Source organism: Elephas maximus, chromosome 11, assembly GCF_024166365.1.
Source record: "Elephas maximus indicus isolate mEleMax1 chromosome 11, mEleMax1 primary haplotype, whole genome shotgun sequence".
NCBI classification, from domain to species: domain Eukaryota; kingdom Metazoa; phylum Chordata; class Mammalia; order Proboscidea; family Elephantidae; genus Elephas; species Elephas maximus.
This window is the reverse complement of record NC_064829.1, coordinates 43,369,244-43,394,301: the sequence shown is the minus strand read 5'-3', so window position 1 is coordinate 43,394,301 and position 25,058 is coordinate 43,369,244. Positions and strand designations below refer to the sequence as shown.

The 25,058-nt window shown below is 43.6% G+C and overlaps 1 protein-coding gene across 1 annotated transcript in view; it reads right to left on the bottom strand.

The window, feature by feature from the left end:
- The window catches only part of GALNT1 (polypeptide N-acetylgalactosaminyltransferase 1), a 104,231-nt gene extending 85,620 nt beyond the window's left edge, over positions 1-18,611 (bottom strand). Inside the window, exon 1 of the mRNA XM_049899996.1 lies at positions 18,535-18,611. The gene's annotated coding sequence lies outside the window, so the exon portion shown is untranslated. The remainder of the gene's footprint in view (positions 1-18,534) is intronic.
- Between the last annotated feature and the right edge of the window lie 6,447 nt (positions 18,612-25,058).

Sequence of the window (25,058 nt, the reverse complement as noted above, 5' to 3'; positions counted from 1 at the left end):
GATTTCACTTGTGACCATCTAGCAGGAGGAATCCTGTTACCTCTTCCCAATGCAACTCTGCATTGAAGTATCAGTTGGGATGACTAGCTGTAAGTGAATAGAAATTCCAACTCAAACTGCTTAAATGTAAGGAAATTTACTCGCTCACTTAACTATTAGTCTATAACTGCTAGTCCAGGGGGAGGGTGGACTTCAGAGTTGGCTTAACCTAGCAGTTTCATCTCCATTCCACTACAATTCTCTCAGCTTTGCCACCTTCTTGAGCTGGTTTCCTCCTCAGGTTTGATAACAAGATGGCTGCAGCATCGCAGTCTCACATTCACATATGACAACTTGTATACAAAGAGAAATGCTTCTTCCCATGGCTTTGACAAGGAAAAAAGATCTTTCCCAAAAGCTTCTGCAAACTTTCCTCAGCCTAAAATGGTCACATGCCTATTTCTGAATCAATCCTGGCAAGGAGGATGGGACTACAAGATTGCCTTAGACTACTCAGGATCCACCTTCACTTGTTACCCAACGAAGGGCCATGGTTGGAAGACAACCACACGTCACTACAAGGTCAGTGATTCCAAATCTACCGTCCAAGGAGCCTTGAGAAGTTGAGGAGTTGCCTCACTTCTGAATAAATTATGTAATTAACGTGTGTGTGTGTGTGTCATAGGTACATGGTACTATCATTTTAAAATATGTACAGATACCATAAAGATTAATAAAATCTAAATTCATGTAAAGTATTAACTAATTCACAGTAATTTTTTAAATAACATAGAGGCAGTGGGCACCAGATTACCTAGGTTTGCATCCTGCCTCTGACACCTACTATCATATAAATTCAGGGATATTGTCATGACTAAAGGAACAGCATTTAAGGGCTGAGAGCAGGCATGATACAAATCGTATTAAAGCAAAGCACTAAATAAATTCTAGCTATTTTTTGTCTCACACAAGTAAACTACTATGAAGAATCATGAAACTTTTTGATGTTGAAAAAGGGTCTGTAGGAGACACTTGTTATTTTTTGCTCCCCAGCACTCCTCCATTCTCGTTTCCTAATTTCCTTCTGGATAATTCTCTCTCCCTCACCTTGTATGATCTGGGTGAGACTATAAACCCATGTGTCTACCTTCTCACTATAGAAGTCACAGGGATTCCTGGAGGTTCCTGTAGCTAAATTCCTCCTCCTCTCACCACTGGCACACCCATGATTTAGGCTCGGCCAATCAGATGTGCTCTCCAGGAGTTTTAAATCTTGACCAAGTGGCTTGCGAAGATGGAAAGAAACAGGTAGAGTTCACTCATGCCAGTGTTGACATCCTACTCAGGACACTCCTGTAATTTTTCAGAGCTGCCGTCGTTTCTGTCTGTTCCAAAGCCTGGTTCTCCAGTAGTCCATCTGTCCTGTAAAGGTCTAATTTCTTTCCAGTAAATTACTGCTTGCTTAAGTAGAGCTGAATTCTGCTGCAGGCAAGCAAAGAACCAACTGAGAAGCAGGCTACGATCAGTCAATGGGACGTAGCATGACGGTACTATGCAGGGACCCAAGAATGGAACGGGGGCTCTGCTGAAGACAAGAAAAGCCAAATCTTGGAAACATGTTTTAGGAAGTACAGGGAGAAGTCACAGGCTATACTAACTAGGACGTGGGAAGCAAGTCTGGCTTTAAAAATGTAGATGCCTGGGAGAAGGGAAGAAATGTGGTGAGTGATTGGATAAGGTTCATCCAAGTACATGAATGTGAAGAACGACCCCAGAGATCTGCAGAACTGTGGTGTGTCGGGTGTGACTTGGGTAGGAGGAAGACAGCCCGCTTACTACTAATTGAAACTTTCTACCTGGTGAAATTCTAGGGCAAGGAGCAGACACCTTGGTATTTTTTATGAGGCCTCTTTCCAAGAGTAGTGTGATGCAGAGCCCAACCTCAAGTTCACTGCTGCTAACAGTACAAGAATACAAAGGGGGGGACCTTTCACAAAGAACCAGGTCTTGGGTCACTGTTGTTCCTCTTATTTCTTACTCTTTGGTAGCAATCCTTTTCCCTAGTTTAGCACACTTTAGCATATAAAAACTTTATTACAACTCAACAGTATTTAAGGGTATAGAATATTCAGAAGATAAAGAACAATCTAAAAGTTACCCAGCTGGCCTGGTTCAGGTTTAAACTCAACAATTTTTTCCAGGAATCCTATTTTTACTACCGCTATTAGTTTCCGGGAGCCCTGGTGCACAGTGGTTAAGCTGCTAACCAAAAAGTCGTTAGTTCAAATCCACCAGCTGTTCTTTGGAAACTCTATGGGGCAGTCCTACTCTATCCTATAGGATCGCTATGAGTCAGAATCGACTCCACAGCAAACGGTTTGATTTTGATTTGCTATTAGTTTCCCAAACCCTGGTGGCGTAGTGGTTAAGTGCTACGGCTGCTAACCAAAGGGTCGGCAGTTCGAATCCACCAGGTGCTCCTTGGAAACTCTATGAGGCAGTTCTACTCTGTCCTACAGGGTCACTATGAGTTGGAATCGACTCGACGGCACTGGGTTTGGTTTTTGGTTTGGTATTAGTTTCCCAGGGTTGCCACAGCAAAATACCACAAATTGGGTGGTTTATAAGAGCAGAAATCTATTATCTCACAGTTCTGGAGATGAGACGTCCAAACCAGGGTATCAGCTGTGTTGATTCCTTCTGAGGGCTCTGAGAGAAAAATGTTCATGCCTCTCCCCTAGCTTGTAGCTACACTGTCACATGGTATCCTTCCTCATCTCTCTCTGTCTGTTCTCTTCTAAAAGAAGAGAACTCAGATCCCACCCTAGTCTGGTATGATCTCAGGTTAACACGATAACATCATCAAAGACCCTATTTCCAAACAAGGTCACACTGACAGGTACTAGGGTTTAGGACTTCAACGTATCTTTTTTGAGCGGACACAATTCAATCCATAACACTATTCAAGTCTAAAACCAAAAATCAACCAAACCTGTTGCTATTGTGTCGATTCCGACTCACAGGACAGAGCAGGGTTTCCAAGGAGCCGCCGGTGGACTCAAACTGCTGACATTCTGGTTAGCAGCCAAACTCTTAACCACTGTGTCACGAGGGCTCCACTATATCCCAGTCTCCTTCGATTTGTCTACCTATTTCCACCCTCTATCATTTGAGCTACTGTTTTTAGCTCCCATTTTGGGTCTGTGGAAAAACGAGGTTTCCTCAGTTTGGGTCTCAGATATCTCCTGCTAATTGACTATATGGGACAGTGATGTTTCAGTGGTAGAATTCTTATCTTCCATAGGGGAGACTGGGGTTCGATTTCCAGCCAATACATCTTAAGTCAGCCACCACCCATCTGTCAATGCAGGCTTGCGTGCTGCTATGATGCTGAACAGGTTTTGGCAGAGCTTCCGGACTAAGGCAGATTAGGAAGAAAGGCCTAGCGATATACTTTCAAAAAATCAGCCAATGAAAACCCTATGGATCACAACAGGCATCTCCCATTGTGCATGGGGTCACTATCACCATGAGTCAGGGGCTGACTCAATGGTAGCTAATAACAGCGACTGGCTTTTTATAAAATCCTCTTCCCAATCAGACTTTGTGCTTCTCTCTACCTCTGACATAACCTACCCTCTAAGTACTATATTTACCATCCAGTGTTCTAAAAGTGGAAACCCTGGTGGCGTAATGGTTATGTGCTACGGCTACTAACCAAAAGGTCGGCAGTTGGAATCCAGGCGCTCCTTGGAAACTCTATGGGGCAGTTCTACTCAGTCTTCTAGGGTCGCTATGAGTCAGAATCAACTCGATGGCAGGGGGTTTGGTTTTGGTTTTTTTTGGTTCTAAAAGTTCTCCTTGAACTCTTCTATTCTTCCCTAGTCTTCAAGCCATCCTCTCTCTCCCTCCAAAATATGCATTGTCTTCTTCCATTTTCAAAATATACCCCAAATTTAACTTTTTAAAAACTGTCTACCAGCAAATGACACTCTTAGCTATCATATCTCTTCATAATATTCTTACTCATTTAAAAAAAAAAAAAAAAAAACTGAGGCAATACTCATCTGGCCCAGAAAAAAATCTGCAATTTCCATCTATTAACATTAAAAATACGTATTACTGAGGCAGAAGAATTAGTTTTCACTGTATACCTTTTTGGTTTTTTTTTTTTCTGGGTACACCTTTGTACTGTTTGGCTATTTCACCACATAACCATATTACTTTTTCTCTTTAAAAATACTGTCATTACTTAAAAAATGTGAAAAAAAAATTAACTTACTAGCCCAGTGGCATTTTTATGCAGAAACACGTGGACATCACATGGGGAGAAGAGAGCATCCCTAAACTCACAATCATTTTTGTTTTGGTTTTGTTTGGAGGGAAAGGAGTGGACAGGCAGCAGCTTGTTGCCACAAGTTTCCGGTCTGGTTACTACTAAACAAACCGATGCTCTCCCACTGCTGAAACCTGAAGGGAAATCCCAAGGCCTTTATCAAGTCTCTGATCCCACAGAAAGTGTTAATACAAGCAGCTTTAGGCTCCAGGTGGTGGCATGACTAGGTTAGTCACTGTCACTTCCCACAAGTGTGGGAGGTGCTAGTAAATTAGAACAAAACAGATCAGGGCTGGCAACCCAGCCTGTCTGTGGGTGTGGGTAAAGTGAATTTCAGGCTGACCCCACCTCTGCGTGCCCTAAGCAAAATGAACTAATTCAAACTTTTTACATATTATCCACTGCTTTATTTCGTTATGTATTTTACATATGATGTTTCCTATGCCATTACAATACTGTTGTTAGGTGTCACTGAGTCATTTCAACTCACAGAGACCCCATGTGACAGAGCAGAACTGCCCCATAGGGTTTTTGGGAGCAAATCGCCATGTCCTTCTCCCTCAGAGCTGCTGGGTGAGTTCAAACTGCCAACCTTTCAGTTAACACCAGAGTATTTAACCTTTGTGCCGCCAGGGCTCCTTGCTATTATAATAGTTAAATTTTGAATTGTAGATGTCAAAACTGGCTACTTCTTTTAGGCCGCACCCTCAAAATACTTATCCTCATAGTCTGACACTAATCTTTAAGTCACCATCCAACCTTCCCCAATGAGCTGACTTCAGCACTGGGTTCACCATCTTCCTCCCCATTTCAAATACACTTCAATCCTTGTTGGCTCCAACATTCAGGCTGCCGTTTAAAACTGTAGCCTTCAGCAGCCTCAACCCAAGTGACTTGTCTCGTCTCAGGGCCCAGAGCCAACCTACCTATCTATATGTTGAACCTACACTTCAGCTAAAAACAAACCCCAAAACAAAATACCATCCAAACATATATCCACACCACCTGGTACTCAGAGTCCTCTACCCCTGCCAAGTCTGCTCTTCTCCATCTGCTTCCAGGTCACCTCTATTCTCCCACCTAACATGGCCTCTAAGGGTTTCACGTGCTTGGGTACCAATCTGGAAGCCATACAGCCTTTGTAATTATGGTCCCTTTGACACACACACAAAAATTCTTCACCTCATTGGAACTTCCAGGTACAATCCCTAACTCTAAGCAAGTTCCAATCTTTACTTTTCCTGCTTCAACTTCTAGGACATTAGCATTACTTCAGAGAAAGTTCTGAAACAGTGCTGGCTGAGTACACTGTAAATCCACACTAGCTAGGCCAAACCCTTACTGCTCTACACAACTTCCCTCCTGGACACCCTCTCTCTCCCCCTACCTTCACTGTGCACACCATCACAGACCACCAAACACTACACTTTTAAAACACTCTGTGAGACTCTGCAGAGGATTCTGACCTTACCAGACCCAAGATCCTTCCACTTCACTTTTCTTACCTCACATTCCTTTGTTCCTTTCTCAGAGTCCTTCCTCCCTTTCAAGGGTAATGCTCACTGCCCGTAAACTTAATTACATTCCTTTCTACAGCCTCCAAAGCCTTGTTCCACAAATTACTTCTCTCTTTCACACTCACCAACCAACTCCACCAGGCCTTTTTCTCCTGAGGTAATATTCAGGACAAGCTGGCCCAAAGATGGGGGACTCTGTCCTCCCTACAAAAGTTTTTTTTAAGTGAATTAATTAATTGCCAACGTTTAAAAATCAAGACATATCAGTTAAAATCAAGGTTTCTGGCTTGTCTGACAAAACAATTTTCTGCCACCACTGAGAGAACACACTCAAAGATCCTGGGCACTAATTACTTGTCACCCCACTTTCAATGGGACATTTGCCATCTCCAGTGCACTACAATCCCCTTTCCTTGTTCCCTGTCGGCCTCACACTGACTCTAATCCTCCTTACTTCCTTGGCCCTTGAAACCCACACCCTACTGCCTACAAATAATAGGTTCTGCTCCTTTCTATATTAAAAAACTATTTTCCTCAGCTACTCCCACTGCACATACACCCTCTTCCTTTCCCCTTTCCTCAATACTTCCTCAGAATTGTCTACATGTACTCTTGCTACTTTGTCAGCATGCATTCACTCCTACTCATAATATTTCTGCTCCTACCTCTACTGACACTACACTAAAGAGCAAATCATTTCATGTTCCTGCCTGTTGAATAGCAAGGGACATCAGTGACCGCCATTCTCCTTCATAAGGCCTCTCCCCATTGACTTTCCTGGCTTTGCCTTCTTCTAGCCCTCCTTTGAGGAAATGACACAGACCTCCCAATGGTTAGACACCTGTAAACACCTTGAACGCCAGACAGGCTCCGTACGTGCTTCTCCCCATGGAGCGGGGGGGACAAAACTCGTGACCATAAAGTCGATTCCAACTAATAGCAACCCTGAAGGACAGAGTAGAACTGCCCCATAGGATTTCCAAGGCTGTAAATCTTTACAAAAGCAGACTGCCGTATCATTCTCCCAGGGGGTGGCTGGTGGGTTCGAACTGCTGACCTTTTGGTTTGCAGCTGAGTGCTTTAACCACTGTGCTGTAGACTCCAAATATCTGGCAAGCTCCTTTCCCCCGGAAACATTGCCACCAGCCTCTCCAGTCTCTTGGAGTTCTCTCAGGGGAAAAAACAACAGGAAAAAGATACCCTAAAACCTGACTGTAGTTTTCTCCTCTGAAAATAAGTACATTGATTATTCAGCATTTCCTGATCTCTTCTCAGGTGACAGACACTGCTGCTTAAGAGGCCAGTAACAGAAGGTCTTTACTCTTAAATTCATAAACTAGGAGGGGACAGAGGTAGATAAAAGGACTAATCAACATAATACATGATATGAAGAGAAAACAACAGGCACAGAGGGGAAGGCCAGAGAGGCTTGCTGAGAAAAACACCAGGGCCCAGTCCTTGGCCTCAGACATATCCATGGCCACCATCTTCAGTCCACCTGCAAGAATCTCCTAACTAGTCTCCCCTCGCCCATCCAGTCTCTTACCCAAACTGACACTGCAGCAGGGGTGATCTGCTTAAAATTTGAAAACAGAGCTCTCTTATGTTTAAAACCTTCCAGGAGCACTGAGAGTAAGGCCCTGCATGATTTGTCCCAATTTTTCTATCTTCATCACACACACATTCCTTTGCACCAATGCTCCTTTGGCCACACTGATCTTTCAGCTCCTTAAAGAGAACAAGTCCTTATCTGCTGGGTGGCCTCTGCACATATCATTTTTTCTTACATGGAATCCTCTTGCCTCCACTCTTTGTATTATTTAAAAAAATTTTTTTTGACCTCTGGATCTCAGCTTAAATGTCACTTTTCCGTTATTAACGTAATTGTGTCTATTTCTGTCTGCCCCATTAGGCTGTATGATCAAAAAAGGACAGGAACCATATAAATTTTGTTCACCTTGTTTTCACAGTACTTAGGACACAGGAGACAATAAATATTTGTTCAAGGAGGATGTGAAATGCTCTTTCCTCCTCTAGAGCCTAAAATGTGAGAACCCCCTAAGGCTTATTTCTCAGCCCTCTCTACCTCTCCCTATTCTCATCACCTCTAGGCTGATGATGCTCATCTGTACTTCCAGATATGACCTCTCCCTGCAAAATCAAGTCCACTAACTCTGCTGTCTGCAGGGTAGTTCTATCTGGAATTCCTCTCTGGCACCTGCAACTAGACACGTCCAAAGACACACTCATTAACTCTCTTCAACAAACTGTTTTTTTCTATTGCTGTGAATGGTAGCATTCTCTTATACATCGAGTGACTGACTTCTCTCTTTCCTTCATCCATTAACAAGTACATCTGATTCCACCTCTAGAAATGTACCTGACCTGTACGTTCCTCTATACACGGTCAGAGTAACACACATGGAATTAGCGTCATCTCCTACCTCTAGTATTTGGAAATAACAATCATCCACATACATGTACCTTAAAACTTAATTCTGATCATGCCAATCAATATCCTCATCGAAATCCTTCAACGACACCCTGTTGTTGTGTGCCATCGAGACGATTCCGACTCACAGAGACCCCATGTGCTGCCTTCCAAATAACATACACGCTCTTCTGCTTGTCATTCAAAGTCCCTCTCAATCCTGCCAAAACTATCTTAGAAAAGCAACCTAGTTCAGTGGTTAAGAGCATAAACTCTGGAGCCAGACTGTCATGTTAAATGAACAGACATGAAGACAAGTCAGATTCCAGCTTCAGCAATTAACCTCTCTGTGCCGTAGCTCCTTCACCTGTGCAATGGGAGAGAATAAGAGTATTTACCTCATACGGTTGTTATAAAGTTTAGATCCGTTAATAAGTAGAACGCTTAGAATTGTACCTGGCACATGGCCAGTGCTATACCTACTTTTATTTGGGTATTGCAGCACCATCTCCAACTCTCAATGGCCCACATTCCAGCCCATCTGAACCAACTCACTGGTCCCTTGTACTTCTCAAACTTTCCCTTCAGACACAAGGGTTGCAATAAGGACCAGCTGGTCAGCTGGCAATGTTGCATCCCCTTCCCTAACTCAAGGGCATTTCCAGTCAAAAGCTGCTGTTGCAAAGGCCCTTTTTCTCCAGGAGTGTCCTTGAAAAAAAACAAACCAAATCCAGTGCCGTCTAGTTGATTCCAACTCGTGTCCTTACAGCTCATTAAATGAAAAACCTCAGATGTTGCCCATGAAAGGATTCTCCAGCCCTGTCAAAGATTCTCAGGATACTATTAATGACCTTCTTCTTCCTTCTACTCTCTCATTCCCCTCCCAGGTGTCAGGTCAAAGACCATCATTTCCTATCCCCTGTGATAAAGCCCTTTTAGGTGTTTTTATGTCCCTGATCTGGGCAAAAGTTGAAGTCCTCATGGCTACTCTCCCTTCTTCTGCCTGAGTGGTGTCAAAACAGAGCCCGCTAAAACAGAGTGTTTAAATAAGATCCAGTCCCATAACATAATACAAAAATGTCTGGGTTGCAATTTAAAAAAAAAAATCACTTGTCATATGAAGAACTGAATGAAAAATGACATCAGTAGATGTCAACATCAAGAAGACACATTATCTGACAAAAATTTTAAAGAAGCCATGATAGAAATGCTTCCAATGAGCAATTACAAACATGTTTAAAATAAATTAAAAATTTGAAAGCCTCATTATTAAAATAAAAAGTCTCAGCAAAGAAACAGAAGATGTAAAGGAAAACTAAACGTGAACCTTACTGCTGAAAAATACAATTACAGTCATATGCCACATAACGTCAGTTTGGCCAATGTTTGACTATACATGTGTCTGTGGTCCTATAAGGTTATAACAGAGTTCAGAGATCCCAATCGGAGAACAGGATGTAGCAGACATAACACTTAAATGGTTCCAAACTATGCAAGGTTTTCATTAGCTTCACAAAGTAGTATGTACATTCATTATTACGAACCACTGTATGTATTTAACTTAAATTTTAATATAATACAGTTTATGGCAGTTCGTTCTTAAGTATGAGTTGTCCATAAGTCAGGACATAAGGGTCTGCCTGTGGTGTTCAGGCAACATCCAAATCACACAACATCCTATTTTATAGAACATACCATTGGATGTTAAGCGATGTAGGACTGTACTGAAATAAAAAGCTCAATAGGTGGACTCAACAGCAGAATGGGAAAGATAAGCAAAGGAAATGGAAAATGGAACAAATTACCCAATCTGAACAACAGAGAGAAAATAGACTGAAAGAAAAATGGACAGAGCCTTAGAAACTTATGGGACGATAACAAAAGATTTAACATTCAGGTCATCAGTCTTGAAATGAGAGGAAAAGAAGGCAGGCTGAAAAAGTACTTAAAGAAGTACAATAAAACCTGTGAAAGCCAGAACTTGTGTAAGGTGGAAACCTGTCAGAGAAGGAAAACTCAAGTATTTATCACTAATAGAGAGCAATAGAAAAGTGGTTAAGACTGCACCCTGTCAAAGGCAGAAACTCTGCGAGACCCAGAAACACTTCCCAATTCATTTTATATATTATTACCCTGATATCAAAATCAGCTAAAGACAATACTGAAAAAGAAAGCTACATACCAAAAGCCCTCATAAATATAGATGCAAAAATTCTTAACAAAGCATTAGTAAACAGAATTCAGCGATGTATAAAAAAAATTATACAACATGACCAAGTGGGGTTCATTCCAGGGATGCAAGACTTGCTTGATATTAAAAAATTAGTCAATACAATCTTTATCAATAGGCTAAAGAAGAAAAATCACATGATCAGATCAATTGATACAAAGCTTTTGACAAAATGCAACAATCATTCCATGATAAAAACTCAGAAAAACAGGAATAGAGGAGGACTTCCTCAACTTATAAAGACATCTACAAAAAACCTACAGCCAACGCTATACTTAGTGGTGAAAGACTGAATGCTTTCCACTTGAGATTGGGGATAAGGCAGGTATGTCCTCTCTCACCATTCTCCTCATAAGGCTGGAAATTTTAGCCAGTGTAATAAGGCAAAAAAAAAAAAAAAAAAAGATTAAGACATAAAGATTGGAAAGGAAGAAATAAAAATGTCCCTATTGGTCTACACAGAAAATCCCAAGAAATCTACGTAAAAAACTCCTAGAGCTATTAAATGAGTTCAACAAGATTGCAGGATACAACATAGAAAAATTGATTATATTTCTATACACTAGCAATGAACACGTGGACACCAAAATTAAAAATACAATACCATTTATAAACACTCAAAAAAAAAAAGAAATATGTATAAATCTAACAAGTACAGGATTTGTATGCTGAAAACTACAGAACACTGATGAAAGAAATCAAAGAAGATCTAAATAAACTGAAGGACATACCATGTTCACAAATTGGTAAAGGTAATATAAAGAAGTCAATTCTCCTCAAACTGATACACAGATTTAATAAAATTCCTATCAAAATTCCAGCAAGTTTTTTTGTAAATATAGACAAGATTGTTCTACGGTTTACATGGAAAGGCAAAGGAATCAGAATAGCTAAAACAATTCTGAAGAATAATAAAGCAGGAACAAACAGTCTACCCAATTTCAAGACTTATTGCATAGCTGCAGTAATCAAGACCAGGGACAGATCACCCAACAAGCCAGGTATGCACGAGCTGACTTATGCTTACTTACTAACCTGTAGTACACAATTTCATCTGTGTTTCACCCTATCAATAAAAAGAATCAAACTATTGATATATGCAACAACCTGGATGACTCTCCAGAGAAGCCAACACGAAAGGTACTTACTGTTTAATTCCATTTATATATAGCATTCTTGAAATGATAAAATCATAGAAATAGAGACCAGATGGGTAGACGCCAGGAGATAAAGAGGGGGTGGAAGTAGGCAGAAAGCAGGCATGGCCATAGAAGTGAAACATGAGAGAGTCCTGTAGCAATGGACATGTTCTGTATTGCAACTGTATCAATGTCAATGTAACTATTACTACAGTTCTGCAAGGTATTACCATCGGGGAAAAGCGTGTAAAGGGCACTTGGGGTCTCTCTGTATTTGCTGCTGTTGTTGTTAGTTGCTATGGAGTTAATTCCAACTCATGATGATCCCATGTGGAGTCCCTGGGTGGCCCAAACAATTAAATGCTCAACTACTTGTCAAAAGATTGGCAGTCAGAACCCACCCAGAGGCTCCTCAGAAGACAGGCCAGGCGATCTGCTTCCAAAAGGTCACGGCCCTGAAAACTGTGGAGAGCAGTTTTACTTTGCACACTTGAGGTCACCATGAATAGCTGTATTATTTTTTATAATTGTGTGTAAATCTACAATTATCTGAAAATAAAAAGTTTAATTAAAAAAAAAAAACTGATCCTTCACCACTGATCCAAGGCGCACTTACCACTAAACGTTAACACTTCAGAACAGACCTACCCCCTTCTTAGCAACTTAAACATTAATTCTACCAATTCATTAAATTTGTCTTTGTGCTGGACCAAGAGAGAACACACAGATACAAATGTGAAATATTATCCCTACTCTCAAAAACAGGATGATTGAGTAGAGTGACAAACACAGGCAGAGAGGTCAACAGTGAAAACCTTCACAAAGGAGGTGAGATTTGAGCAAGTCTTTGAATAAAAGATAGTGGAAGTGGAAAAGGGGCCATCTTGGAAAGGAAAAGAAATCATTAAAAAAAAAAAAAAGGGCACAGAGGAAATGGACACGAAGAGAGAGACTGGAGTGAGGGGGCGGGCTGTCTCATTAAAAAAAAAAAAATAGGGGCGAGCAATTGGGAGTATGTAGCAAGGTGTGTATAAGTTTTTGTGTGAGAGGTTGACTTATTTGTAAACTTTCACTTGAAGGACAATAAAAATTTACAAAAAGAAAAAAAAGGGCACAGAGCTGGAAATACGTACAATGCCTGTGGCGGCAGAGGCACATGTGTGTTGTGAAATAACAGAAATGAGATGGGATAAGCAGTGCTGGGGTAATTATGGAGGGTCCCCAAGAGCCAGAGAGAGGAATTCAAATGTCACTTTACTCAATGAAGCCTTCCTCACCAACCCAGGCAACTTAAAGCAGCAACACCCCCCTCACCTCAGTCTCTTCGGCATCCCTTAGTTTTTCTTTACACCACTCATTACAGGTTGTATTACGTACTTATCTGCACGTTTATTTGTTTAATGCTGTCCTGCCCTCAGTTATGGTTTAGTGTCTAGCACTGGGTCTGGAACACATTAAACGCTCAGTAAATATTAGCTGAATAAACAAACAAGCAATAAGTATCCGCTCCTAGTTCTCTTCCGTGTAGCTATCTCATTCCTTTCTTCCACTGTCACTCCCTTCATCTTGGTCCCTCTCTAGCCTACTGCCTTTCTTATCTGAAACATGGAAACAACCTAAGTGCCCACCAACGGATGACTGGATAAACAAATCGTGGTACATACATACAATGAAATACTACCCAACTATAAAGAGTATGGAGTGCTGGTGGCGCAGTAGTTAAGAGCTCAGCTGCCAGCCAAAAGAACTGGCAGTTCAAATCCACCAGCCACTCCTTGGAAACCCTATGGGGCAGTGCTACTCTGTCCTATAGGGTCACTATGTCAGAACTGACTCGACAGCAATGGGTTTTTTTTTTTTTTGGTTATAAAGAATATAATTAGGAGTCCACGAAACGTCTTATAACATGGATGAATCTGGAGGACATCATGCTGAGTGAAATAAGCCAATCACAAAAAGACAAATACTGCATGGTCCCACTAGTATAAAAAGTCGAGAATAAATATACACACAGAAAGAAAAGTTCTTTGATGGTTACCAGGGATGGGAGGGAAAAGGATGGGGAATCACTTTCCAGATAACAGACACTTGCTACTTCTGGTGATGGAAAAGGCAATCCCAAATATGGCGAAGTCAGCACAACTTGACCAACGCAAGTAAAAGCACTATAGAAGTACATAAGAAAAAGGGACGATTTTGGTAAATGCTATTAACATTTTTTTATTAACATTTACAATTTTGCAACAGTAAAAACAACAAATACATGTGTATATGCATATATATGTATAGGAAGGCATATGTGAGTAAATACACATGCACATATAGCTGTATCTGTAGGCACATGGGAAACCCTGGTAGCATAGTGATTAAGTGCTACAGCTGCTAACCAAAGGGTCGGCAGTTTGAATTCGCCAGGTGCTCCTTGGAAACTCCGTGGTGCAGTTCTGCTCTGTCCTATAGGGTCGCTATGGGTCAAAATTGACTTGACTGCACTGGGTTTTATAGGCACATGTATACACGTTTGTGTGTGCTGCATGTACATCCACATACATAACAAACCATACAGGGGGCACAGTTAAAGAGGCTTCCTAGATACATGCAAACAACTCAAGGGATTGGTTTACTGGGTCAAAAGTACAGGACCATAGTCTCGGGGGACAACTTAGTCAATTAGCATAACATAGTTCACATAAGATAATGCTCTACATCTGAGTTTGGTGAGCAGTGTCTGCGGTCTTAAATGCTCACAAGTAGCCACCTAAGATACAACTATTGATCTCAACTCGTATGGAGCAAAAGAGAATGAAGGAAATCAAAGGCTCAAAGAAGAAACTAGTCCACAGGACTAAACAGCCCACATGAATCACAACCTCCTTCAAACCTGAGACCAGAAGAACTACATGGTGCCTGGCTACCACTACTGATAGTTCTGACCAGCAACACAATAGAAGGTCCCAGATAGAATGTGGGGAAAATGTAGAAGAAAACTCAAATTCTTAAAAAAGGCCAGACCTACCGGACTGATAGAGACTAGAGGAATCTCCAAGACTGCAACCCTAAGATACTCTTGAACTTGGAAGTGAAGCTATTTCTGCAGGTCATCTTTCAGCCAACAATAGACTGGCTTATAAAATAAATAATATCACCTGTGAGTAATGTGCTCCCTTAAACAATTAACTGCATGAGACCAAACAGTCAACAGTTACCCAAAAGCAAAGATGAGACGCAAGGAGGGGAAGGGAGGCTAGAACGAGGACAACAAACAGAATGGAAATGAGGAGAAAGCCGACGGCAAGACAACAACTTGTATAAAAATTGTTAAAAGGCCTGATGCGCTTTGTAAACTTCTACCCAAAACAATAAAATAACACAAAAAAACAGTGGTTCACAACTGCAGTGTGACACTTGTAAATCTCAACCAATTTTAAAGTGTGATCCAAGAAATCTATGACTAGAAACAAATATTGAAGTTATGACAAACATGTATTACATAAACAAGCTAATAAATAAGAACAGAGATAGGGTTATCCCTGCTGTGGCCTCACTTGCCCAAGTATGAGTGCCTTTTCCCAGAACTGGATGATCCTATGTGTTCTATGGAAAGCTGTTCAACAAGGAGAGCCTGGACAATACTCCTCAACACCATCAAGGATATGAAAGACTGGGAAAGTGTCACAGACCAGAGACTAAGGAGACATGATGACTAAATGCATTGTGGTACCCTGGATTGGATCCTGGAACAGAAAGACAGCAATGGAAAAAATTTGAAATTCAAAAAAAGCCTGGAATTCAGTTAACTCAAAAAAAAAATACTATATAAAAATCACTAATAAATGATTAAGATTCAAATTTATTTATTATTATTTTATAATACTAGGAAACCCTGGTGGTGTAGTGGTTAAGTGCTACAGCTGCTAACCAAAAAGGTTGGCAGTTCGAATCCACCAGGTGCTCCTTGGAAACTATATGGCAGTTCTATTCTCTCCTATACGGTCACTATGATTCGGAATCGGAATTGTGGGTAAACCAAAACAGGTTATGCTAATGCTAATGGGGGTTGGGCTGGCCAGGCCAGAAAGACCCACAGGGTGATGAGTAATAAACCAAAACCAAACCAAAACCAGTGCCGTTGAGTCTATTCCGACTCATGGTGACCCTACAGGACAGGGTAGAACTGCCCCACAGAGTTTCAATATCAACCTTGAAATAACTGATCTCAGGGGAGAGGGGCTGAAATTTGAATTATGTAATGAGACCCCCCAATAAATACTCTTAACACCAAAGTTCCGCGGACTTCCTAGTTGGTGAAAGACACCCAATGTACAAGGGCAGGGAGCACGTCCTTTTTTTGGACATGGAAGCTCCGTGTTGGGAACCCTCCCAGACCTCACCCTATGTGTCTCTTCATTTGTATCCTTTTTGCTATAGTAAAACTGTCGTCATAAGTATAGTGCTTTCCGTGAATTCTATCAGTTGTTGGGGCAAATTATTGAACCCAAGGGAGTAGTGAGAGCCAGCAGGTCAGAACTGGGGGGGCCTAGGGACCTCTGAAAGGTCCCTGGGTGGTGCAGTTTGTGCTCAACTACTAATCAAAAAGTTGGCAGTTAGAACCCACCCGACAGTATTATGAAAGAAAGGCCTGGCGACCTACTTCCATAAAGATTACACCAAGAAATCCCTATGGAGCTCAGTAACAGGAGTTGGAATCCACTCCTCCGCAATGGGTTTTTTTGTTTTTGTTTTTTTGGTTGGGGACCCCTGAGTTTAGCGCTGGTATCATGAGGGGGTAGCCAGCAGGTCAGAAGCGAGGGTGTCTTGGGGACTCCCAAGCTTGCAGCAGTCTGAATTCTTGGGCAGACTTGGTGGCCTGGAGGACTGTGCCCTTCAGCTTGGGAGGTCTGACCTAGATCCTGGGGGTTAGGGTCAGAGGGAGAACTACTTCATGTACAGATGGTGTCAGAACAGAAGTGGAACACAGGGGAACAAAACTGAGACTGCTTTTTTTTTTTTTGGACCGATCCTTACTGTTTAGTGTCAGAAAAGTAGATTCGATTTTTTCACAGGTCCCATGCTCTCGCTTGATGTTAAGTGAATTTTCTTGCCTGGGAGTGCTTGTAATTAACAACCAGTTTTAACCTACTTCACCACGCGCATTCACTTACTCAACAAGCGTTTACTGAGTACCTAGTGCTTACCAGCCCTGTAAGGCTCTGGGGTTACATGGCTGGAAAAGGAAGACACAATCTCTGCTCTCACAGAGCTTACACCCTATCAGGGAAGCCAGGCATTTAACAAATATTTGCATAAGCGTGAATACTTCCCAAGAGTTCTGCAGCCTGCTTCTTAAAGGTCACACCAAACAAACTATCAAGAATATTTGTTAAACTCAGTTATCACCTGTGTTCTGAGTAAGTGCTTCTCAGGTTTCAATGTGTACACAAATCACCTGTCAACCCTGTTAAAGTGGATTGATTCAGTTGCTGTGGGGAAAACGGCCTGAGAGTGTGCATTTCTACCAAACTCCCAGGTGAAGCCAATGCTGCTGGTCCACCAACCACACTTCGAATCACAATGCTCTATGGCACTATAGAAACATCCTCAAACAATCATTTAAAACACAAGCTTCATAAAGGCAAGGGAATTTTGTCTCTCTTATTCACCACAGTATACCTAGGACTTAAGAACTGCCAAAAGACAGACAGCCCTCAATAAATTTTATTTACTGAGTAAATCAACGGGTGTATAATCTAGCTGAGCACTGTCCAATCATGGCCACTCACCACATGTGGCTACTGAACACTTGAAATGTGGCTAGTGCAACTGAGGAGCTGACTTTATTTTCATTTAATTAATTTAAATAGCCACATGTGGTTAGTGGCTACCATATTGGTCTAAACACGACATAGATGTGAAGTAAAGAACATGGGACTACAAGACCTAGGTTTGGATCCCAGTTCTGCAGCTTAGCTGTGTGAAACGAGCAAGTTACAACTTCTTAGAGTCTCAGCTTTTCCTCATCTGTGAAATGAGGACAAGAGACTCCACCTCTCAGTGTTCTTAGCAGGAATTACTATAAAGCAATACATTAAACACAGGTATGATTAAGGTTCCATTATCTGCCCTACAGAAACAGTTCACAATCACAAACACTAATTTGCCCACTGCCAACAATTACCAGAAAATGTCACGAATGCTGCGTTGAAGGGCTGGTTAGTTCAGTGGCTTTAAGAATGAGGCCAAGGTCACAAGCTGGGGGGGGGCTTCATTTAGCAAGGCTGATCAGGTAAGACAGGCAATGACAATGCAAATGACTACAATCCTGGTACATCTTTAAATAGGAACAGAATTGGCTATGCACGAGTAAATGACATTTCATTCATTCATTCTTTCAGGAACGGCTGAATATTACCTAAAGCCCGCTACTTCCCATCCACCGACGTTTGCAAATTGGAGGCCGGGTCCTCTATGTGAGCAGCTGGCCGGGAAGCCCCCGCCCCGGGCCGCCGGCATGTCCTCCCCTCCCCCGCCGAGCCGGCCGAGCGAGGGTCAGCCTGGCACCCAGGCTCCAAGTACCGCACGGCCGAAACCAGGAGCCATATTTAGCTATATTTTCTGTCAATAAAACAAACTTCCGTCTTCTAAAGAAAAACGGTTCCAACTCAATGTCAAAGTAGAGCGGAAACTCGTTCCTCTCCGCAGCTGCCAACCAGAGACGCCGCGTGTCCACCCGCCCCGGAGTCCCCGACGCGGACCCGGCGCCGAGCGCGCCCGCGCCCCGGCCCACAGCAGCACGGCCACAAAGGCACGGGGGACGGGGACGCGGACGCGCTCGGGCCTCCTCCTCCTCCGCCCCGCGCGAGCGGCCGCGGCTCCGGGACAGCCTGGGCGCGGGCGGCACTCACCTCGGTCCGCGCGCGGCGGCGGCGGCGGGCGCTCCTCGGGCCGGCCCGGGCGGTCGCCGCGCGGTCCCGCGGGCCGCAGCGCGGGCGATACTCTCGGGCCGCCGTCCGCCGCGCCGCCTCCTCGGCCACTGCCGGCGGCTCCCCTGGCGGGCGAGCGGGCGGGCGGGCCCGACCCGAGCCCCGCCTCCGCTGCGCCCGCCCCCGCCTCCGCGCCGGGCCTCCGCGGGCTGGGCGCGCTACTTGGGGCCGCCCCGCATGCCGTCGCCGCCGCTGCCACCGCCGCCGCTGCTCGCTCGGGCCGCCTCCGCGCCGCGGGCCGGGGCCGCAGGCCGCCCGCGCAGGCCGCTCGGGCGCGGTCCTCCCTGCGCGCGGCGTGCTCCGCGGCGGCGGCGGCGGCCGGTGCGGCTGCGCGGGGGAGGCGGGGGCGCGCGCCTGCGCCGAGGCACCGCCCCCCGCTTCTGCGGCGAGTCCAGCGGGGCGCTGCTCACCGGACCGGCGGTTCCCGCCTCTCTGCCCCTCCCTGCCCGACAGGCGTGCAGCCGAGCGCGGGCGGCGGGGAGGCGCGGAGTGGAGGCCCGCCCGCGGCGGGCTCGGCCCTGTCGTCCGGGCCGGGTGGTCCCTACCTGAACCCGTGCACTGACAAAGAGGCTGCCGCAGCAAGTCGAATAAAACTCGGGCACTTTCACGTCGAGCAAAGCACGGGGTGGGAGAAAATGGAAGTACCGTCACCATGCGGAGGAGGCCCTCGATCGGACCCGGGGCCGAGCACAAAGCCACTCCTGAGCCGGTGGGGCCGCCCTGGGGCGGCCGAGGAGGGCTGGGAGTTGGAGGGCTGTCGTCGGCGCCTTCGTCAGGCACTGCCGAGCCCTGCGCCCTGCGGGGCGATGGGGATACTGGAGGTCCAGGACCGAGAGGGGAGGCCACCGCCCGGAAGGTGCCGGAAGAGGCAGCCAGGCCTCTGGGGACAAAAAATGCCCGAGCCCCTATCAGAATGGGGACTGTTTCGGGAAGTGTTTCCTGCGCAGTGCCTTGAGGGGGACCCTTCTACTGTAGCCCCCTGGGAAACATTCCCGCTTGGCGCTAATTCCAACACCCAGCTGTACCCTTCCTTCGCTGAACTGCGGTCCTCTGTGACTTACACTATGCATAACCAACCGCTCTTTTAATATATTCCACTTAAATTTTCATGAGATTTGCGTCTGTTGCTGCCAACCAGGAACTGGAATTATATAAAAACCAAACACGTTCCCGTCAAGTTGATTTCTACTCATGGCGACCCCATGTGTTATAGAATAGAATTGTGCTCCATAGGGTTTTCTTGGCTGTGATCTTTAGGGAAACAAATCGCCAGGCCTTTCTTCCACGGTGCTTCTGGGTGCGTTAGAACAGCCAACCTTTAGGTTAGTAGTTCAGCGCAAGGGTTAGTAATGGAGGACAAACTATTTGCACCACCCACATTTATTACTTAAATTGTTCCATTAAAAAATTGTATATATATGTTTATATATATATATGAAAGCCTCGTGGCGTAGTGGCTAAGAGCTACCTCTGCTAACCAAAAGATCGGCAGTTCAAATCCACCAGGCGCTTCTTGGAAACTCTATGGGGCAGCTCTACTCTGTCCCATAGGTTTGTTAAGAGTCGGAATGGACTCTGCAGCAATGGGTTTGTTTGTTTATGTATATATATGTCGTGTATGTTCACAAAAAGACTCAGAAGGCTACAAACAAAAAATGTTAGCAAAAATGATCTCTGGCATTTTATTATCCTGTTTTGTGCTTATCTACATTTTTCGAGTATTGTAAAATAAAACTTGAAAGTTGCTTTTTAAAGTACCTGACTAAATATTTGGAACAAAGTCAATCATGATTAACCTGTTAATGCACCATAAGGAAATTTACTTATGAAAGAAACATGTACGTCTTTAAAAAATACAGTATCTTTGGAGAAAAGATTTGCAAATCATTTATCTAATAAAGGACTTGTATCCAGAATATATAAATAACTGTTACAACTCATTAATAAGAAAACTAATAATCCAATTAAAAACGGGCAAAAGAATAGACATTTTACCAACGAAGATATTTAAATGGCCAACAATTACATGAAAAGATGCTCGATATCACTAGTCATTAGGGAAATCCAAAGTAAAACCACAATGAGCTACTGCTTCACGCCCAGCGCACAATGGCAGTAATCAAAAAGATAAGTGTTGATGAGGAGATGGAGAAATCGTAAACATCATTGCTAATGGGAATGTAAAATGGTTCAGATACTTTGGGAAACAGTTTGGCAAGTTCTTAAAAAGTATATATAAAAGTGCCACAAAAAAAAACCTTCAAGTCGATTCCAACTCATAGCGACCCTATAGGACAGAGTAGAACTGCCCCATAGGGTTTTCAAGGAGCGACTGGTGGATTTGAACAGCTGATCTTTTGGTTAGCAGCTGTAGCTCTTAATCACTGGACCACCAGGGTTTCCAAAAGTGCCATATGACCCAGCAATTCCACTCCTAGATATATACCCAAGAGAACTGAAAACATGTCTGCACAACAGCTTGTGTGCAAATGGTCATAGCAGGATTACTTATAATAGCCAAAAAGTGGAAACAACCCAAATGTCCAGCACCCGGTGAATGCATAAACAGAATGTGTTATATCCATACAATGGAATCCTATTCAGCTATTAAAAGGAACAAAATATTGATACAAGATAAAACGCGAAGGAACTAAAAAACATTAAGTGAAAGAACCCAGCTGCAAGTGAGCACATGCTTCCATTTATATGAAATGTCTAGAAAAGGCGAATTTATACAGACAGTCCTTTAGTAGTTGCCCAGGGCAGAGGATGGGAATGGGGAGTGACTGCAAAGGGCACAAAAGATCTTTTGGGGATGATATAAAAGTTCTAAAATTTAATGGTGATGGCTGCACAAGTCTGCAGATTTACTAAAAATCGTTGAACTGTGCTCTTGAAGGAAATGAATATTAAAGTATATAAACTAAAGCTCAATAAAGCAATTGGGGAAAAAAGTCTGTATCTGTACACTGTTAGGTAGCCCAGGATAATAGTGACTCTGATCTGGTTGCAACAAGTTCATCTAGTTTGTAATAAAAACAAAATAATAAATTAAAAAAAACAAATCTTAAAACACATTTTTTTGGCAAGGGCCAAGTAGTGCTCCCTCACTATAATGGAAAACATGATTGTACTAAGTAATAAGATGCATTTTTCATAACTTTGTATAACCAAGCATAATTACCCTTCAACACCCTTAGTCTTCCGACTCCTGTTTAAAATCTTACCGTGAAAATGTACCTCCACTTTATCTACTGAAAGAATGGGATATGAGGTAGAAAAGCGTAAGCAAGTTTGAGAGCAGGAAGGAAGTGGATGCCCGACAACAGGATGAAGATTTGCCAACAAGGAAGGGGTGAAAGGATACAGATCAGGGAATGCAAAGTAAGGACACTGGCATAATCTTTCCCAATGTAAATGAATAATTTCTTTTATAAGGATCAGCACAAACCTGGTTCCTGTGAAACCAAAACCAAACCCATTGCCGTTGAGGCAATTCTGACTCGTAGTGACCCTATAGGACAGAGTAGAACTGCCCCATAGAGTTTCCAAGGAGCGCCTGGTGGATTCAAACTGCCAACCCTTTGGTTAGCAGCCGTAAACTTAGCCACTATGCCACCAGGGTTTCCATGAGGCAGAGCTTAACGAAGTCCCAAATGCCCAGCTTTTGTACTGTTGTACTATCCATCATCTTTAACATAAACTGCACCTCCTCCCCTCAGCACACTTCCTCTCGTGTTTGGGTTCTGTAATTTGCCGCAAAGTCTTATAGAACTCACGAAATGTATCAAGGAAACAGCTTACACAGTTGTGGAGGCTGGTACATCCCCAGTCTTTGAGTCAAACATAGGCTTCTTCTGACTTAAGTGGCCACTGCAGGGGCCAACAAACCCAAATTGTCAGGCCAGACAACAGGCTGCTGATCACAAGGCTGTGGAAGCTGGTGAATCAAGTCAGATGAGAGGCTGCAGAAGCTGGAGAATCCCAGAATCGGCAGGTTAGATAGCAGGACGTTGGCTCAAGTCCCAGGAACTGGAGGTCAGACAATGATGAGCCAGAAGCAGGCTCCAGATGCAGAGAGAGAGCCCCACCACAGCACCCACATATATACATGCAATGCAGTCCACTCTCCAGAGAAGGGTGTGGGTAAAGTAAGGGTGGGGCTTGAGTCATGCCCTCCTACAGGGCTGTGACTCAAGATATACCCCACACTAATCCTGCCTCATTAACATATACAGTTTAGGATTTACAACATATAAAATGGAGGATAATTACATCAGATCACAAAAATAGAGGACAGCCACATAACGCTGGGAATCAGGGCCTATCAAGCTGACACACGACACCAACCACGACACCTCCTTAGGGTTCCATGTGCCTTATTTGATGATTCCATACAATCGTGTGGGAGTCACAAAGACTATGGCTAGAAGGGCCGTGTTAGGCAATTCACTGCCCTGCACAATGTTATTCTTATCTCCCTTCAGCAATGTGCCGTGACTCTCTGGTTTCCTCCAGTTGTGTACATGTTGCTTCAACAGGAGTGCTACATTGTGCTGGAGAGTGGTATGATTTTTCTTTTCATGATTTTATGAATTTTTAAGAGATTTCCCCTGATTTCTATGATTTAACCGTTGTTGTTGCTATGCCACATTAGTATTACAGAGTAATACTGCTCCAAAGGGTTTTCTTGGATATAATCTTTACAGAAGTAGATAGCTAAGCCTTTTCTTCCAGTGCTGGTCGGTGGGTTCGAACTGCCAACCTTTAGGTTAGCAGTTGAGCGGAAACCGTTTGTGCCATCCAGGAGCTCATGATTTTACCACAGAAGAACTGAATCCCCAGAATATTAATTAACGGAGATACACTGACACACGGCTATCCCTTGTGAAGTAGTCTATTTTACCTTCCCCAACATTCCTTCCACAACAGCCCTTGAGGCACACACCTGGGCACCAGCTCCTTTGAGCAAATCATTAACTCAGTGCATTATTTCTATAAGGTATTTTTTAAAACAGGTATTATCTGAGTGATGCTAGTATTCTTTTAATTTATGAAACTGGCTTAGTTGTTCATTCAAGATTAGCTAGAAAGCGAAGGAATGGCCCTTAGCATGGATTACTTCCAGTGAGGAGATAGCAGTGGAAACTGCCCAAGAATAATTGACCTATGTGGTAGGAGCGGAGGCTGAGAGAACAGAACAGGTCTTTTACACAGAACTGTGCGCCAGGCACCCTGACGCAGAAAAGAGAAACAGAAGAGGGTGATGTTGGAAAAAAATGGGCAAAGACAAGCCCACATAGGAGTCAAATGACATGAAGCATGTCATAATCTTACTGTACACGTAAACTCAATCATCTTACATTTTACTCCTTGTTTTTGCTTTTGCCAACCAAAGGCCAGGCAGCCCTGCTTGGTGGCTGAAGCCTCAGGAACATGGATGTGCTTCTTTCTTTCATAGCCTCTGGCCCATGGCACATCGTCACTGTCATGAGCACTCTCTGCTCCAAGACCCAGAAATGAGAGGGGGCACATTAGATGGAGGCAGAAGCCTTGGGTCCTCTTGGATCAACTGGGCAGTGATCATGGGTAAGTTCAAGCTGTGGGGCATGTCAGACTGTGGTGAAAGTAGTCCTGGGTAGATGAAGGGATCACAAGCCTTCAGGAAGGCACCATAGCCTTGTATCTGGTAACAAAAAAACTCATTGCCTTCAAGCCGATTCCGACTCATAGTGACCCTATTGGATAGAGTAGAACTGCGCCATACGGTTTCTGCCAACTTTTCGTTGGTAGCCCAAAGCTTAACCACAGCACCACCAGGGCTCCATCTGGTGACAGGATAGGATAGGAGCAGCCATTTGTGAAAGACAGAGCAGGTGACTGTGACTAATAGTACTATACTGGATGGCTATCTCCAAAAGCCCTAAACCCCAGTGGATTAAAACTGCACAAGTTCCTTTCTGGCCCATGCTCCATGTACCTTGATGGTCAGTGGGGCTCTGCTCTGCCCAGCACATGGGAATTCATTGGCAGAGGCAGTAGAAAAAGCACATGCTGGATTACATGCTGTCTTAACACATCCTTCCCAAGTCTCTATAGCATGCCCTTCAATGATCTAGTTAAATCACACGGGCATATCTAACTTCAAAGAAGGTAGGAAAACGCAATCAATTTCAGCACGTCCCCAAAAGTTGAGAGCTGGAAATATTTAGAGAACAATATTAATGACTATCAAAAGTATCAAAGTACAGACAGAGATTGGAGGAACCCCCAAGGCTATGGCCCTTGGACACCCTGCTGACTCAGAACTGAAGCCACTCCTGAAGTCCACCTTTCAACCAAAGATTAGTCAGATGTATAAAACAAACAATAACACACATGAGGAACATACTTCCTAGTTCAGTCAAGTACATTAGACCAAATGGGAAACACCTGCCCAAAAGCAA